The 18,058-nt window shown below is 40.0% G+C and overlaps 1 pseudogene; it reads right to left on the bottom strand.

Annotated features, from left to right (window-relative positions):
- Window positions 1-1,916: 1,916 nt before the first annotated feature.
- Window positions 1,917-18,058, bottom strand: part of LOC122137895 — a 21,677-nt pseudogene continuing 5,535 nt past the window's right edge.

Genomic DNA, 18,058 nt, shown 5'->3' with positions numbered 1-18,058 from the left:
AACCAGCCCACTTTTTTGGGGGACTTGAATGAATTAGGGGGCAATTGTAAAGCTGCAATCATTCTCTAGAACTCATGATGATTTGAAAGATATTACCAAACTTCTCTTGAATGGCTGCAATGGCTCTGAAAGGGGCATCCCTTTGTTCTTAATCTGGACAAACTCTGTTGGCGTGTCGCGCAGGTTTTCAGGCCCCTAACAGCGGGCCCACCTCATGCAATCTTAGTGAAAATTAGAGGAATGCTGCCAGTTAAATAGAGCTTTGTCATATAATAAAGAAAATTAGCACACCATGTGCCAGATTAACACCAACTAACTTGGCTGGTATCTGTAAGTGTTCTCGAATATTGATCAAGAGTCCCCTGTTCAAAAGTTTGGGGCAAGATTTTTAAAAACTGCATTTCAAAGGAACTCACTTTATACTCACCTAAGCTGCAAGTTATTTGTTCAATTTGCAATTATCAGTCAATATCAATATCACATTATCAATACGGAAAACATTTGTTGCCCATTTAATATTTTTTGTTGGAAAACTGATACATTCAGGATCGAAGTTAAAAATTATTTTCGGTTGCCTTGTCAGTGTTGACCTTTCAAATTTGTCAATTTGATTCAAATTACTTTTATTCTCTTAACTGAAAAAAAAATTAAAAATAAATAAATGAATAAAAAGATCCCAAACTTCTGAACGGTTTTTACACACACACACACACACACACACAACACACACACACATTTAAAACACATAGAATAAACATGAAAAAAATTGCATACAGTAGTAACATGTTTAATATGAAGGCTTGGTATCGGTTTATACCATTAGACATGTATAATGTAAAAGGTAGGAGTTAGTATATTATAGATAATGGGGACTCATATCTTCCATAAACACAACATAAGGCCTGTTAGTACTTGTCCATGTCATTTAATGTCATTATAAAATAACTTTTTTTTCCCAGTTCTCAAAGCATTTTCATCAAAACGTTCAAAATAATTGTAAAAAATAACAAAACGATTGATGTCAACACGGTCATTAGAAAGGCAATTAAAACCTATGGGAGTGTTCAAGTTTAGAGGACTAAGGACATGAGATCAGAATACACTAAATGATCCACTTAGTCTAAATTATCAATAATCCACATAGTGTTTCACTCTTTCTCTCCAGAATGACACATTTCAGCTTGATTTTAGTTTTTTTTAGTTGGATTGATATTAAGCAGTAAGCATCAACATTAAAGGTAGCACCTCACTTATACAGGATGCATCTTTTATGTCTGTGTGCTAGGCAGAGCAATGTTTTTGGCTCTGTAGGATCGGGTGGCCAAAGCTTTGCACAGAAGCCTTTTCTGGCCGCATCGCCATTCAAGTTCTTTATAAGGGGTTTGTCACGAGGGTCCAACGTTTGCAAATGGAGGGGGAAAACTCATCCCATGCTAGGGCAGCAACCCCGGACAGGCTAGGACCTCATCCTGTTTCCGGAGGCATAAGAGGGGTTGTGGCACCATTGGAGTTAATAACCCCCCATCCCAGAGATCGATTTATAGGGATGGTGTTGCCGTGGTGTTGTTGTCTGTGTCTAGTAAAGGAGGGGGTAATGAGGGGGCGGCTCGCTCAGTGGAGACTGGGTAGCTCCAGCCATTGGAGAGAAAAGGTTTGGTTGGAAGTAGCGACAACTCCATCTAGTGTATCAGGAGACTTGGTGCAGTCCATGGGATCCTCAATGCTTTCCTCTAACTTCCATCGGCTTGGAGACATCAACTCTAGATCTAATGGAAGGACCAGAGTCATCAGCTACAGCTTCTTGCCTGTTCATTTCAAAATTCTTCTCCTCGTCATCCTGCTTCGGGTCTGCACTTCTAATGGTTGTCACCGGGTGTATCAAAAACCCTCACTAATGTTAGGGAGATCAGCAATACTCTCATTGCTCTTAGTCAACAACACATGTCCATTCCCATGTCCAACAAATTTCCATTGACTGGGTTTACATCTGTGTCCATAACACTTTGATTATTTTCACATTTCTCATTGTCAGCAGTACCACGTAGAGACTGGATGTCTTTCTGGTGTGCAGGGCAAGTGATTGGCTGGCGTCTGTGGAAATGGAGAGGGCCCTTGGTCACAGAAGACAGGGCTGCTGGGGTCAGGGGGCGGAGGGAGAGCAAAGGTGAGGAAAATGAACAGACTTGCTGGGGGTGTCAAAGAGCTTGATGCGGCCGCCGTTGAGGTCTTGGCGCTGGGAGAAGGGGTTGATGCGCATCGGTGTGGTCTGAGTCAGGAAAGGGGACGGAGGGAGTCGAGGAGCACATCGGACTTGCTGCGACAGTAGACGCGGGTCAGCGGGAATGTTTAGTGAATGTTTTTGGGACTCAAAGGTGTTGTGTTTGAGGATGATGGTCTGAAAACGAAGAAGAAGAACCTAGAAGAAACAAAACTAATTTAAGGTTTTTTTTAATGCCATGCAAGCTTCTTTGGTAATTTTAAAGTTGACAACTATACCGGAATTATTTAAATTTAAAATAGAAACTAAAATATATTTAAAGGGATAGTTAACAAGAAAAAAAAAAAAGAAAATTGTGTCAAATTACTAAATTGTTTTTGCTTGACTCACCCTCGGCATCAGGCTCCATACATTCACTCTTCTCTCGATCACTCACTATCTTCTCCAGCTCTGCTACCACCTCTGTGAATGAGGGCCGACTTTCTGGGATCATCTGGGAGAGAAAAAAAAACAGAATTTTTAAAGTAAACACTTTTCCCCACATTTTTGTTAAGTCATACTAATTGATTAGAATACTATATTTGTCTCTTGGCAGAGGAGATGAATTTGTATGTATGATCTTTCATGACTGTAGATAAGAGGTCTTACACTGCAGCAGATGACGTGACTTTGAAGAAATGAGGTGGACAGTCCTACAACCATCTGTCGAAAGGACAACACACATCAAGACCAAAGTCCTGAAACACAATCACCACACAACATTAACTTTAGTCTTAAGAAAAAATGCTACAAAGCTGACACAAAGCTGTATGTTACTACTATGAAGACTACAAGCTGGACTGTAGAAATAAATCATCCTGATAATAAGTTTATTGTTTGGTTGTAAACAGTAATTAAACAATGATCTGTATTTAAAAGCATGACTTCATTGGCAGTGCTGTAATGTAAAAGAGTGAGTACATGAGATTACTACAGGCCTTATATTTTTCATAGACCAGGTGGAAGGGTGAACCAAACAGATTAGACCAATCAAACGCTTTATCAGCAATTTTAAATTAATAGTACAGAAAAATATATAAAAAAGATACTTGCTTTAAAATTTAAATGCATTTCTTTAAATACAAAAAAGTTCTAGTTCTAAAAGTATTCAAATGGTTTTGAAAAAGTTTCTTTCTAATCGCAAAAATATTTGAACTGCACTTAAGATACTGTAAGTTCAGTTTTTCACCTCGGTTCGTGGAAGAAAGTCAGGATCTGCCTGTATCCGGCCAATAATCTCACAGAGGATAATTCCATAGGCAAAACATCCCACCTGTAAAAAAAAAAAAACAACATTCTCATTATATAAAACCCTATAAAGAATAAAGAACTTAATAGAACAATATTCTCAATCAATGGGAATAATGGCACCAACTTTGAATTTGAAATTGTTAAATGACAGTAATCTGATAAGTAATGTGGGTGAAACAGTCTGTATCTGTATCCTGTATCTGGGTAATGAATCATATAGTGTTCAACCTTTTCATTGTAGCATTCTCCTCTGAGCACCTCTGGAGCCATCCAGTAGGGGGAGCCGACAACAGCCAATTTCGGTTTCTCTGCTCATCACTGAAATAGCCAAAGGGAAAACAGGAAAACCATTTACTTAAAGGAACCTACACAGTTCTATTAATCTTTTTACAATTACTCCTCATTTCCTAATTTAACACCCCTAAACTCTAGTCCATTACCCCCAGCCTGATTAGGTGTCACATGGGAGTATAAAAATAAAAACGGAAACAAGGTCTGTAAGATCTTATTTTAGAGGCTGGCATACTCATACTCTGCTGAGAGACACTTTCCTTATTTTTATTTTGGGCTGGGTTTCTGTACTGGGCATAAATAGACCAGAGGGGAAGAATGGAGACAAGGAAAAGAGAGAGCTAAATGGAGTAATGTACTCCAGTGTAAACACCATTTGGGGATGTTGGGTTAGGCAGAGTGAAAAAGGGAATCTACCGCAGCAAACAGCTGAAAAACTTTCTCCTTTTTAGGATAGCTTTCCAAAAAAGCCTCATTTAGCAGTCTGCTCCATCTTCTTCACATGGTACAAAATACCTGTGGTTTTACACGCCAAACATGAAGCATTTGCAAGACACCAAAATAGGCTTACATAACATTTACAGAAATAAAAACGATGAGAAAAATCAAGGCTTAGCTTAACTGTAAAACTACTCTCTCTCTCTCTCTCGCTCTCTCTCACACACACACTTTCTTACAAAGCCATCATTAAATAAAAACAATGCAGGTTGGAAAACACAAGTCCACTAAATGACGCTGACATCACATGTACTTGTACACACTGGATTGTTCATAAACGAAATACTAGCTTACTACTTGCTGTATACATATGCCGCTTTTTTTTTTCAAACTGCATGGTATGACACGGCTCGCTTTGTGGGGTTTGTCCACTGGTAAAGTACCTGGTACCTTTTTCCAGAACCACCCTCGGCTGAGGTTGCGCGCCCGTACGGTTACCAAAATGTGACGTGTAAACCCTGCTGATCACTGATTGGCTGGAGAGAAGAGTCACAACTGGTGTCATTGACCTTGCGACACGAGACACTAGACCCGCTAAATTAACATCAGCACCAGACAGCAGGATTTTGAACGCAACTTTTTTTTGAAAAAAAAAAGAAAAAAAAAAAAAAAAAAAAAAAAAAAAAATAAAAAAGGCTGTTTCATGGTCTGTTTGAGGAAGGACAGACAATTCTCCTCTTGTTGACAAAAAAGGAAAAACCGAGAGTTGATGGGATGGAAACCGATGTAAAAGTTTTGAAAAAAGGCGGCATAACTATAATGACATGTCTTGTAATCCCACCAACTCTAAAGTGGTACTAGACTGCAATGGAAATCGCAAACTGAGCCGAACGGTACGTGCTGTGGAAAAGCACCATAGGTCCCTTTCAGTCACTTACTTCAATGTTGTGTGTCGAAGTAGTTCCGACACTAGGGGTTGCACTGGGAGCCCAGACACACTCTGACATTGAGAAAAGGCTAAGGACACTGGTGAGCCAAAATTTGAGCAAATTAAAAACACAAAATGCAACAGCGTGGTTTCTCAAGAGAGAAATCGCAGGTAATTAGTAAGCTCAAGTCTTTGCAAAAAAAAAAAAAAAAAAACAAAAAAAAAAAAAAAAATTCCAACAGTGCTGGATCACAAAGGAAATAAGAGCGGAAGCGTGCAGTGGAAGATTAGATTGGCCTTTCAACAATTATGTTACAATATAGCCTAGCGTTTTCGACTCGTACATTACACGTCACATCCCCCGATGTCATGTGTCATTAGGGGACCTTCACAGGTTGTGCCTGAACACCAGAGATTCCAGGAAATCACTGGCAGTGTGAATGAACCAAAAATTTAACGATCCGGGAACAATTGCAGGGACACATTACCTGTGTATTTTCCGGAATATCAGTGGGAAAGATGCTTAGGAGATGCAGCACTGCATTCACCTTCTTAATATCGTCCTCATCGTTGGATCTGAGTAATAAGTAGCACAAGCTTGCCCATACACCGATATGCTATAGTGAGAGTTTTGTCATTTTATGCCGTTTATTTAGATAAAGACAGTAGGTCGACAGGACGCAAAGTGGGTGAGAGAGAAGGGGGGTGGAAGATCGGGAAAGGTCCGCGAGCCGGGACTTTGAAACTCTGGATGCCCGAAGCACAACGGGCGGCAACCTTTGGTACCCTACCTCAGGTGGTAACCTCTCTGCCCATAACACGATACCATTGGTTTCCTCCCTTGACAGCGGTTCCAGCGAAGGAATGAACATGCGGGTTTCCCAGTGATGAAGAGAGCGATTGTGGTGCATTTGTGTCCAAGACACTGCAACCTGGAGGGGCTCCCGTCTAGAAGCACAAGTTACCTTGTCTTTTGTGGTGAGACCTTATACTGCTTCTGGGACAATCTGTGTCTGCTCTGCACCGCCATTCGGCTGTACTGCAGGTATCAGGCCAGGGTCTGTACAAGGGGTGGTCCCAACATGGAGCATGCAGGAGGAACTGCATTCAGAGTGACGACTATGCACTCTGGGTCACTGAAGATCACAGCGCAGGCTCTGGGGAAGGCGATGTCCACATCAGTGGTCACACAGGAGTATCCACCCATGGCTCAATCTGGCAGAAGATGCGAGATGCTGAGCAAAATGAACTCAACGCTCTCTTTGCCAACACTATTGAAGAATGTTTTGCTGCAATTCTCCACAGTTAATACACAACTGAGACCTATTAAACCCTTGGTGCCTCGGTGTGGGTCAGGTTCTACCGACTTGAAAAACCTGAAGCAGCAGCCTCCGTCTGTCTGTTTGTTGCCAGGGTTGCCCCCCTGCAAGGACTGCTGAGGCCCCGCAACAGCCTGAGCCGACAGTCAAGTTTGAGCAGTGGCCAGTGACTCGCAGGGAGGGGACACCGCCAGCCTGTCCTCAGGATGCTAAGAACCCACTAAAGGGCTTCGTAGAGAACCTGAGATGGGGGCACCCAACGTGGGAGGAAAGAATGACCTAGGAATAGCACATTTACAAGCTAAATGGAGGTAAATTGCATTTCTCAGCCGGGCTTTGGGACTGTGAATATGAGACCATTTCAGAAAGGGCTTCATACCAAAGGTCCATAAAAATGGGCATGGCACGCCGAGGGCACACACCCCGGCCTACCATCCCTTACTGTGGAGCCCAGCAAAGACTCATGTCTCTGCAATGCGCCCTCACATTCCAGATGACCTCAATCGTGTAGCAGGTCTCCTCTCACTACAGGTAACACTAGGCCCCAGGCCTACTCGAACATGAAGTTTCCCCCCTGTGAGCCCATCAGTGCATGGACGCTGTGCAAAGTCAGGGAGGACATGGAACAGCTCTTGTTTGTGCCACATCATTGGCCCAACAAGAATTGGTTCTCAGAACTTGCACGTTTGGCATTCAGCTCCTCCCTGTGGTGGATTCCCCTGTGGAGGGACCTTCTTTCCCAGGGGAAGAGCATCTCTGTCACCAGCAACATCAGATCTCGGTAACCTCCATGTTTGGTCCCTAGATGCGACCAGGAGGAACTCTGAGGTCTTTCACCTGCAGTGGTGAATATCATAACACAGGCTAGGGCCCCCTCTACAAGGCAGCTGTATGACCTGAAAATTCCACATTTTCATGAATTGGTGTTCTTATGGGAAGGATCTTCGGAGATGTGGCAATCAGATCTAGTGCTAGCCTTCCTCTCAAAGAGTGCGTGGACAGGTGCCTGTCTGCATCTACACTCAAGGTGTACGTGGCCACTATTGCAGCGAACCACGGACACAGTAGACTGCAGATCAGTGGGGAAAGATCTGGTTATCAGATTCCTAGGATGGCACCTGGAGGTGAATCATCAAAGGCTGCACCTCATCCCCTCTTGGGATCTCTCCATGGTCCTTCAGGCCTTACAAAGAAGTTCCCGTTTGAGCCCCATCAGTCAGCTGAACTTCATGCCCTCTCTATGAAGATGGTCTACCTGACTGTGCTTACTTTTTACCAAGTGGGTGGGGGGATCTCCAAACCCTCTCTGTTAACGGATCATGCCTAGCATCAGGCTGGCAGACTCTCATGTTGTCCTGAGATCCGGCCTGGATGTGTGCCCTAGGTTTCTAACACTCCTTTTAGAGGTCAGGTATAGGGTAACATTGCAAGCTATATCCCACAGGAAGGGGCCCCTGGACCCTTCTCTGTTGTGAACCTGTGTGAGCCCGTACACATCCATTTGGAAAACACACAGTGTTTCAGACTGTCTGAACAGCTCTTTGTCTGATTCACCGTAGTCTCCAGTCTCGCAAACGAAAGGAGTTTATCCAAGCTGGATTGTGGATGAGTTCTTAACGGGGTCAATCAGGCCAGAGGCCTACCATGCCCTAGTAGGAGTAAGGGCACACTTCAACCAGGGGCTTTGCTGACTTTGTCCCAGCTTCAGCAAATTAGTGCCTTATTAGCAGACATTTGTAGAGCTGCAGGTTGGGCTACACATACTACATTTGCCAGATGCTACATTCTGTGAATGGAACCAGTTTCATCCAGAGTTTTGAGCACTAGCGCTTGAACTCAGGTGGCTGGTATGATGTAGAGCTTGCATTTAGCGCCTCCCCTTCTCTGAGATGAGTCCATTTCAGTTCCTTCTTATGAACCCTGGACTACGAGTCCTTATGCCACAATTCTGGAACTGCTTCTGATTGGGCTGAGATGCTTCTCGACTCCCCAGAACAAAACGAGTGAAAGGAACAAATGCCATGGTGGCCTATTTATACCCGGATGTGTTTGGCATGGCCAATTTTATTGGCTTTTTTCTCAATGATGTCACCTCACGATGAGGTGGTCTGATCTCCCAAGTGAAACCCCCGAGTCTTGGAACTTCGACAATGTCTCTGTTCCCGTCAATCAAGGAACGAGGGTTACCATCCATAACAGAGACGTTTTTTAATTAGTAAGCAAAACAGCAGGCATTATCCATTGGTATAAACCAAAAACTAAAGTTTTTTTTTTTTTTTAAGATAATGTAATCTTGTTAAAAATAATTTCATAAAATTGGTATCAAAAAAAAGTATCATTCAGCAAACCAGTATCGAAGTCAAGGTTATCCGTATCAGTATCAAAGAATACAGTATCACGTATTGAATGATACCAGCCCTACTGATGATCCCCCTTTCCGATTGTTTGGGGCATCCGGAAAAAAGCTTGTCCGGAGAAAAGGTGAACGCTACCATCATTCATGTGTCATGCCAACAGTAAAGCATCCTGAAACCATTCATGTGTGGGGTGTCCTTCTCAGCCAAGGGAGTGGGCTCAATCACAATTTTGCTAAGAACACAGCAATGAATAAGGAATGGTACAAAAACATTCTCCGAGAACAAATTCTCCCGACCATCCAAGAAACAGTTTGGTGATGAACAATGCCTTTTCCTAGGCATGATGGAGCACCTTGCCATAAGGCCAAAGTGATAATTGGCTCGGGAACAAAACACTGAAATTTTGGGTCCATGGCCAGGGAACTCCCCAGACCTTTAATCCCATTGAGAACTTGTGGTCAAGTCCTCAAGAGACGGGTGGGACAAACAAAACTCACAAATTCTGACCAAACTCCAAGCATTGATTATGCAAGAATGGCTGCCATCAGCCCAGGATGTGGCCCAGAAGTTTATGACAGTATGCCAGCGTGTGAACTGCAGAGGTCTTGAAAAAGAAAGGTGTCAACACTGCAAATACGGAGTCTTTGAATAAAACTTATTGTAAGTCAATAAAAGCCTTTGACACATAACAATTCTTGTAATTCTACTTCAGTATCACATTAGTAACATCTGACAAAAAAGATAGCTAAAGACACTGAAGCAGCAGACCTTCAACAATAACAAACTTAATATTAGTGTATTTCTGAGACAATAAATACATCCTTGGGGGAGCAGAAGAGACACTTTCAAAAACATTAGGAAATCTTACAGACTCCAAACTTTGTGTACTGTGTACATACTATACATAGTAGTAAATAAAAAAAAAAAAAAACACCCATACTGTTGCAAAATATAAGAGTAGCATGCCTCTTCTGAACATTGCATTGATCTCCTCAGTGAGGAGATGTGAAAGTCATACTCAGAATTCGTGCTCTGCAAAGAAAAGTGAAAGTGACGTGACATTCAGCCAAGTATGGTGACCCATACTCAGAATTCGTGCTCTGCATTTAACCCATCCGAAGTGCACACACACAGAGCAGTGAACACACACACACACTGTGAACACACACCCGGAGCAGTGGGCAGCCATTTTATGCTGCGGCGCCCGGGGAGCAGTTGGGGGTTCGATGCCTTGCTCAAGGGCACCTAAGTCATGGTATTGAAGGTGGGAGAGAGAAACTGTACATGCACTCCCCCCACCCACAATTCCCTGCTGGCCCGAGACTCAAACTCACAACCCTTCGATTGGGAGTCCGACTCTCTAACCATTAGGCCATGACTTCCCACAAGTCATGAGAATGGCAAAGATAGAACAAAAACAGCACTCTGATGGCACTCACGATCACACATGCTGTTTGGGTGGTACACTTAGCTACCCTATTATGTAACATTTGTGCTCAGACAGCATATAAAAGGAAGACTTAACAGAGACTTATAAGCCTCTGCTTTTATACATAAGTTTATACAAAGGCCCTATGCTGAGGAAAGAATTACAAAAGCAGCAAATCACTTTAATATGTCCCAGCAGGAGTGCTTCACTAAAAGGAATGTTAATCCACAGGATATATGGATTAACTGTTACATACAGTAATCTGCGCTGCCCGAATAGTTTCCACTCAAATATAAAAGCACTGGAATATCATTAACAGCGATCCATTACTTAAAGGTGCAATTGCGTTTTTTTTTTTGTTTTTTTATAAATGTTGCACTGGCCAGTGTATTTTTTTATTTTTCAATTGAATCGCAACATGGCAGCTCCCATAAGGTAACCAGCTCCATGTAATAATAATCACAGCTTAATGTACACAAATTATAAAATTTCCCAATGTACTTTAAAATATGCTTTGCATGCCCCCCTCATATTTTGTATACCTCCAAGTGATATGCTGGTAAGAGTCAATTTACCTCCTCCCTTCATTTCCTATTTCCTTAGTAAAAGTCAACTCACAATTACAGTATCACAGATCTTCTTGCCAGGAGTGTAACTTTTTGTCTACACTTAAAACCTCCAACCGCCCTCATACTGGGAAATCCTGTAATATCAAGGGAGAGATTTCTTGCAAAAATAATGTACAATATTTATACCAATCTATGCCCTTGTGAACTTTTATTTATTGGCTTCAACATATGGACAATCCAATTTATAGGTTTGGGGTGAGAAAGATTTTTTTTTTATGTTTTTGAAAAAAAGTTTCTTATGCTTACCAAGGCTACAATTATTCAAGTAAAAATATTGGTAAAACACTAATATTATAAAAATATTATTACAATTTAAAATAACTGTAGAATATATATTTTTTAAATGCAATTTATTTCTGTGATGGCAAAGCTGAATTTTCAGCAGCCATTAGTTCAGTCTTCGGTGTCACATCCTATTGTCTACTCCAAATTATCAATGCTGAAAACAGTTGTGCTACTTAATATTAATGTGGAAGCCATGATAGGAATTTAAAAGCTATAATGTATCATTACTGTGATGTATAATTATTTTTTAATATGAAGAAATTGTTTTTTGTACTTTAGTGTTCATCATGGTTGTGAGTCTAACACCTTATGTGTCGGACTGTCATGTTATGTGACACCTCAGTTTGGTTTAGGTGTATTTTATTTTCCTTCAATATTATGAACAGCATTTACCTTAAACATCACGCATGCAGTGAGACGAAAAGCATTTTTTTTTTTAGGAGCAACAGTGTGAATTTTCCCCATTGTTTTTCTAGCCAAGTGTCTAAATTAACTGCTTGTGCCTGCAGTGCAACAGTACATGCTTGCTTTGGGCCATTAGGGGTAAATGTCAACATCATAACTCAAGCATATCTATTACACGTGTAGCTCCATGTACACATGTACTGAAGCCACAACCGGACATGACTGGGCTGGACGTGTAGAGGCTGCACTAAGCTAAAGATGTGCTGACTACATCACATGATCTTAATCGTTTACTCTCGGGTATAGATACGAGTGCTTTATGAAAAAAAGGAAGCTCATCAATCAGTCCTTGACTGCTTTCATCTCTTTCTCTGGAAGCATGCAGTATATCTAATCTTATCTCTTGAGTTATGACGATGCAATTTACTGACCTGTGATCAGGAATTTTCTCTGCCAGGCCAAAGTCCCCCACCACGGCACTGCAGTTCCCATTCTCCCAGCGTACCAGACAGTTCTACAGAACAAAAAAACATTTGTGCCCTTACTGTGTATTTGCGCTTACTATTTATAAAAGGCACCTCCAGTGTGTGTACCTTTGACGTAAGGTCTCTGTGAAATATGTCCTTGCTGTGGAGGTATTGCAGTCCTCTGGCAATATCAAGACTGAGGTTAATTCTCACAGACCATGACAGGAACACATCACTGTTCAACAGCTGCTCCAGGTTACCGCCATTAATGTACTACAACACATACAGATGTCAAACATTAAGGACATCTTCTACAAAACCACCTGATGTTAAAGATGAAATATGCATAGTTTGAAAATTGTTTACATGTTATACCTCAAGTCAACCAATGAAAGTCTTTTTTTTATAATCGTCTCTACACATTAATCTAATATAGAAGGGACTATTTAGTGTAATCCTTACAGCAAGGCTGTTCCAAAGGGTCAAGTCAAGTCAAGTCACCTTTATTTATATAGCGCTTTAAACAAAAAAGATTGCGTCAAAGCAACTGAACAACATTAATTAGGAAAACAGTGTGTCAATAAGGCAAAATGACAGTTAAAGGCAGTTCATCATTGAACTGAGCTGCATGATGACATCACTGAATTCAGTTTAAATCGTATCTGTGCAATAATTTGCAATCAAGTCAACGATATCACTGTAAATGAAATGTCCCAAACTAAGCAAACCAGAGGCGACAGCGGCAAGGAACCAAAACTCCATTGGTGACAGAATGGAGAAAAAAACCATGAAAGAAACCAGGCTCAGTCGGGGTGCCAGTTCTCCTCTGACCAGACGTCAGCGTCACCTAAGATATCTTCCTTTAACCAAATTCTAAGGCAGCATCACAAGTATCCATTGCAGAAAAGGCAATCCCAGCCCTAATGCATAGCATTCAGTGTGATTTGGGGAAAATATCTAATTGCGTTTTTTTTTTTTACTATAAATATTACGATTTGATTTGCACCTGATTCAGATGACTGCTGGCTGCTGAATTTTCAGAAGAATTCAGCTTTGCCAAAGGAATAAATTATATTTTAATTAATGAGAATATTTTAAATTGGAAACTTTTTATTCAAATATTATTCCAAATTATTACTGTTTTTAATGTACTTTTGATCAAATAAATGCAGCCTACGCAAACATCAACTTTCAAACACACACACAAAAAAAAAAAATTGTACTCCAATCTTTTGAACAGTAGTGTATACCATTTAATCTTGAACAATTTTTTTGTTTTATTAGCACTCACTTACCTCTGTTAGAGCATGAAGATGTCCTTCATGTACACAAACTCCCACAAACCTAAAGGCACACACACAGAGAAACAAGGGAAAAGGTGTTGGAAAAGAACAAAAAAAAAAAAAAAAAAAAAAAAAAAAAAAAAAAAAAAAAAAAAAAAACAGGAGAAGGTGCTAACAAGTTCCTTCAAGAGTGACCCATCTCAAGAATGTGAGCTGGAACAGCTGTATTTTGAAGGCAATCTTAAGCATGCATGAAAAACACACTCTCGCTCTCTCTTTTACACATATGCGTGCACGCAAACACACACACGCGCTTAATTCAAAAACATGAGACCACACAAGCTGGTGCAGGTTAAGCAGACAAAAGACCTAGACTTCTTGCCCTGGCACATATAAACTAATACATCCCCTGTTTTCATGTGGGGATTTGTATAAGATAAATATATTTGTATTTTATGGTTAATAATGTGTTGCTCCCTCCTCTACTTCCCAGCTTCCAATTAAATATTTTACTCTATATAAACAGTAGCTGCAGTTATGAAGGCAAGACAAAAGCCACCATTCTGTGACATCCATATTCATGTTCTCATACAACGCAGTGTTTATTGCCCAACAGCGCAGACTTTGTCCTCTAGGTAAGCTGGACTTCAAACAAAACAAAAAACAAAACTTTCTTTCCGTTCTAGAGGCAAGAATGGATAAAAAAACTTCTAAATGTGAATTTAGAAATAAATTAATGACTTATTCAAATGAACACTTGGAAATTCATAAACATGGATTAAGAGATTGGATTAAGAGATATGAATTATGGAAGGTTTGTTTTAATATTTGTTTTTATATAAACAAATGCTGAAATTTATAGACCGTAATACAGTTTTTTCAGTACTCTTTGATAAAAAAAAATTCAAAAGAACAGCATTTATTTGAAATGGATCTTTTTTTTTTGTAACGATGCAAAAGTATTTAAATTAATTTCTTTAAAAAAAAAAAAAAAAAAACTGACCCTAACCTTTTGAATCTGACCCTAAAAAAAAAAAAAAAAAAAAAAAAAAAAAAAAAGTTACTCTGCATTTACTCTGAAATTACATAAGTGTCTCCTTCCCTATCAGAGGAACCTACATTTTAATGTAACACTATTGTTGCTAGTTTAATGCTAGAAAAAAAAAAAAAAAAAAAAAAACACCTTTAAAATAATTAAAATCCAGTGAAAACATCACTCTACAATATAATATAGTATAATATATAATTTTTATATAAATATAATTTCTAGTGACACCCAAATAAAAAGCACATATAATCATAGCTTTAATGTTATTTTTTGGCAACATCACCACTGCAAACATATGGTTAATATTAAGTGTTGATGAGCTGTGTTATAGATGTGTGCACTGCAGACCTGAGTATGTTGGGATGTCTGAGGCGGTTCATCAGCTGTACCTCCTTCAGCATGTTGGCTCTGTTACTGGCCATGGTGTTCATCTTCAGAGCCATCACCTGCCCCGTGGTACGATGCTGCACCCAAAGAAAGAGAGAGAAAATACTTGTCACAGACAGACACTTTAGAGGTCTATTCATGTCTGGGCCAGCTGGACAGAGATCTCTGGCCATTTTCTCCCTCCCTCACACTCACACACACACACCCTTCTGATTCATCCCAGACTTCAAAGTCCCTGGCTGCAGGAGACATTATCTGTATTATCTGTACACCGCCCATGCTGATACACAGTGGAGTCTATATTGAAAATATGGAATTTCAAATTTAGAAACAAAATTTTGAAGTTTACATTTTCAAAACAAAGTTAGTCACATTAAATGTTTAAAAATTGATTTAGATTGGATTCAACTTTATTGTCATTGCACATGTAAGGTACAAGGCAACGAAATGCAGTTAGCATCTAACCAGAAGTGCAATGAGCAGTAAGTACAGGATATACAGTGTCTACAATGTTACAAATGCACAATAAATATACAGATAAGGCAGTACTACGGACATAATTTACAGATTTTTTAAATACTATCAGCATGATATACAGATAGGTGTACTATGAACATACTATACAGATGGATTATGTAACAAGTGTACAGTATGTACACTACAAGCAGAAACTATGAACATCATTTACACTAGTGCATTTTCTCTTCGCGTTCGTCACTAATCACGCAACGCTGACGTCTTACTTTATCCACCTGAATGGCTTCCGCATATGACGGATAACGGAAGTGAGAGAAAAGTGTTTATTACGTTTGAAATATGGCTATTTTCTTACAAAAACACATGGATTCACTACAAGAGGCCTTTATCCACTCCCCGTAGCCGTGTGAGGCACATTTTATGGATGCGCGCGCTTTATTTGATGACTTGCGGACTGTTCAACTGCAACACCCACTGACTGCAATGATAGAGCTTGGAATAGCCAGGACAATTTTTATATAACTCCTACTGGATTCGTCTGAAAGAAGAAAGTCATATACACCTAGGATGCTTCGAGGGTGAGTAAAACACAGTCTAATTTTCATTTTTGGGTGAACTAACCCTTTAAGATTCTGTACTATTTTCACATCACTAATCAAATATAGGCAAATTTGTGGCACTGACCATGTGAACACCTTTGTACAAAAGGTCAAGAAAATCTAACATTATGTAACATCATAAGATGCTTATGGTGTCCGTGATCATCTTTCATTTGTTTGAGTGGTTCTTCAGAGTACATCTCACAGGAAGTTTGAAACACCATAATATTTTGGTTCATAGCAACTACAAAAAAAAAAAAAAATTTTGCTGCTGTTGACTAACTTTAATGTTGTCTGAACATGTTCCCTTGATGAAGAGATATTTCCACACACATGCACAAAATTAAATAACCCAGAGCAAGAATTTCCCTAAAGGACTTAAACGATGTGCATCCAAGCTTCAAGAGTATTCTTCATCTTTTATTGTCATATTTTGTATAGACCATCTAATCAAGCAAAAGCAGAAACCAATGCCTGATTGATGACACTCAAACCTGTGCTGTGTTGTCTGGCTGGCTGATCTTGCCTGCAGCACCAACATGTGCAAGCTAAGATATCATGATAACAATGAGCATCATTATCTGTTGTGAGATTCATGAAGATCAATATCAGGAAACTTTAAAATCCATAAATTATCTGATATAACGCTGCCTTGCAGCTAGAGTGAGGTAGAGTGTACGTTTGCTCACACATTTGAGGATGTGTGTGAACTGCTTTTATCAAAGGTAAACAGTGCTGAGGTGCAGCACATTCTAAGGGATACAGAAGACACCCTAAACACACATTACACGTATTTCAGTATCCTGTGATAAAAATATATGTGCAGTGAGTGTTGATGTACTTTAGGCAACTGAGAAAAAAAGTCTTGTTTTCCTGAGCAACAATAGGTAGTCAGGCATGGTACACATCTGTGTGCTTTCATATTTTATGGTGTCGATTCATGGCAAACTCATACTTACAAACTCCTAATTGTTGATAATTTTTAACAGACTTAAATGGAAAGCTGTGATCAACACTTTCACAGTGTTGAAGTAGCTGAAATTCAATTCACTAAGTAATTATGCAGCCATATACAGAACAGGTTAAAGGAATACTTCACCCAAAAATGAACTTTTTCTGAAAATTAACTCACACTTAGGGCACACTAGGACTCACTTTTTCCAATGCATGGTACAGCACGGTAGAGCTCACTTTTGGGTTTTTTTTCACTGGGTACAGTACCTGGTACTTTTTTTAGTACCACTTCGGTTGAGGTTCCAAGTGAACCGTACCGTTACCAATATGTGACGTGTAAACTCTGCTGATCACGGATTGGCCGGAGAGAATTGTCACTACCTGCGTCACTGAACTTGTGACCAACACAAAAGAACCGCTAGATTTAAATCGGCACAGGCAGCCAACAATCAAAAGCAACCGTTTTGAACGACCGCACCTTTTTTAACAACCAAAAAGTTTTGGTTAAAACAGTTTTTATTATTATATTTTAATGTTTCTGTTGTCAGACAAGGAAATTAATATTATAATGACTGAAACGCGGTCCATTAAGACTACATAACCAGCTCTCAAAGATTTTAATCTGCACTAAAATCCTATTCACGACATTGTCTAATGAAATCAAATACACATACTATTAAGACAATGGCTGTGCTGTGATTTCGGCTATACTTGCATGTAAAATAGTTAGAAGCAACAGAATATCTTTTTTAACTGAAAGTGCTACTCCTCTCTGCACTCGCTGAACAGAGCAGATGCAGAGAGAGGTGTGTGTGCGCCAGTACCAGAGAGTCTCCGAGACTAAATAAGGTTTGTCCATGAAAGTCGCTAGTCGCTTTTTTTTTGGGTCACTAAGGGGGTCTGAAAAGTTGCTAAATCTAGCGACAAAATTGCTAAGTTGGGACACTGAAGAAACATTTTTTTTTTAGGAGTCGCGGCAGTAGAGGCGGCGCAACTATAACTATGTGAATAATCCCGCCCACTCTAAAGCATTACTAAACTACAGTGGAAACGCAAACTGAGCCGTACCGAGTTGTAGCACGCAGTGGAAAAGCACCATTAGTTTCTTCATTTGAAGAAATCTAGCACTACATCGCATATTCATCAGTGGTACCTCTGCGATGAATGGGTGCCGTCACAAGGAGAGTCTAAACAGCTGATAAAAATATCCCAATAATCCACAAGTAATTCACATGTCTCCAGTCTGTCAATTAA

Source organism: Cyprinus carpio, chromosome B7 (assembly GCF_018340385.1).
Source record: "Cyprinus carpio isolate SPL01 chromosome B7, ASM1834038v1, whole genome shotgun sequence".
Classification (NCBI taxonomy): domain Eukaryota; kingdom Metazoa; phylum Chordata; class Actinopteri; order Cypriniformes; family Cyprinidae; genus Cyprinus; species Cyprinus carpio.
Note: the sequence above shows the minus strand (reverse complement) of the source record. Positions and strands in the feature narration are given on the sequence as shown.